At 36.4% G+C, this 1666-nt stretch overlaps 1 long non-coding RNA gene across 1 annotated transcript; it reads right to left on the bottom strand.

Annotated features, from left to right (window-relative positions):
* Positions 1-801: 801 nt before the first annotated feature.
* LOC111843350 (uncharacterized) lies at positions 802-1441 on the bottom strand. Its single transcript, XR_002838140.2, has 3 exons — positions 1146-1441; positions 969-1069; positions 802-858 (listed from the first exon to the last, which is right to left on the bottom strand). It is a non-coding gene; the product is annotated as an uncharacterized lncRNA (long non-coding RNA).
* Between the last annotated feature and the right edge of the window lie 225 nt (positions 1442-1666).

Here is a 1666-nt window from a genome sequence, read left to right as displayed (position 1 = left end):
TTTATTATGGTGAAACATAACCATGGGCAAAGGTTCAGTGCTTAAAAAATAATGTGCTAGCAGGGAAGCAGAGCATATATCTGAAAAAATACTTGACAATGAAGGATTACAGTGATTGATTTATGTACATAAGAGATCAAGCTTTCAAACGAGGGTAACTTTGTCATTTTATTCACTGGTTTTCTTCTAAAACTCTGAAGATAAAAAACATCGCACGAATGTACAGAATGCCGACTGACATTTTTCCGCGATGAGTGAGCAAGCTATTTGAGAGCATTACAGTCATATTTATGGAAAAATGCGTGTTTTGTCTTAATACTGTGACGGTTTATGAATTATTGGCCGTGAAAGAAATAGTTTGAAGTGCTTAGTTTTCATTTTATTAACACTCATATTTTACTTCCTGACACTCGACCCGTTTAAAGATGGCTACCATGGTCATTTTATTTTTACTTGTTACAAAAAAACCATGGCACAAAAATTGCGCATCTTTCTACAGATATTATCTGAAAGGTTTTTTGTAGTGTAACAAGCCGTTTTTGGTTGATTTGATACATTTGTTTCTTTTATTGAACGTCATTTTTTTTTGTTATTGAAAATTCGGACGTATGCGTCCGAACCACTAGGCGGCGACAGTGAAAGAGCTAACTTAGCAACTTCGGAATTGCGACGTACCTTTTATGGGTTCATTTGACTATTACAAACTGGTAAGACACTATGACTTGTCTAGTGACCAATATGCAAAATAAAGAAGTCAGACACTTATTAAACTTAACAACCTTTTATTAAACTTAACAGCATCTTCATTAAATCTAACTTGGATGGACTGGAGCAGTCGGCACCAATGCATCCTCAGGCCTGAAATTTAAACAGACAGCAGACAAATATCAATAACCGGCGACAGCAACCATGACATAAAGTAATAGTAGTGGCAGTAGCACATTAAGTTTTTCAATGTCTTAACTTACTTTTCTGTCATCTTCATGTAATAACAGATATCATGCAGGTTTAGCTTCACCTGTTTCATCGTAGCTAACAGGTGAGGATAGCCTTTCGTATGACGACGGAGCTGAAAGGTAAGCATTAAATCAGTTTCATCTTTTTAATTATGAACAACCAATGGAATTACGTGAAAGTGTTCTTACAATGTCCTCATGAATTGGGCGAGTCCACATGTCAAGGCAAATATCAGCCAGGATGGAATTTAGTTTTTCAACCGCTGCCTTAAATGAATCAGGAGAAACATATCTTTAATAACAACATACACATTGATATATATATACACATGTTTGTGCGTGTGTTTGTGTACAATGCCTCACCAGCTTGCATCTTCATAATCTCACAGATATTCTCAAGGTATTGTGATGTACAATAAAAACTTTAATATAGGTTTTTAGTTTTACCTGTGTATCTATCAGTGACAAATTGTGGTTACTTACTTCATCCTCTTCAATTTGGCGGTTCTGTGCAGACGCACTTTCTTTTCCTCGTTTGTATCTTTTACCGGTCGCTAGGGTGACCACCTAATCCATGTCAGGAGGGACACTATGAGCTACTTCAGCTTTTACGAACTACTTTAAAGCTGAAAGGGTTCTGTGCTCTGTTTGGTTAGTTCCTAGATTGAAAGACTCATCCAGCTGTTTTGCATTAACATTACTGACACACA

Source organism: Paramormyrops kingsleyae, chromosome 6 (genome assembly GCF_048594095.1).
Source record: "Paramormyrops kingsleyae isolate MSU_618 chromosome 6, PKINGS_0.4, whole genome shotgun sequence".
NCBI lineage: Eukaryota > Metazoa > Chordata > Actinopteri > Osteoglossiformes > Mormyridae > Paramormyrops > Paramormyrops kingsleyae.
The sequence above is the reverse complement of the archived record's forward strand: the minus strand, read 5'-3'. Positions and strand labels throughout refer to the sequence as shown.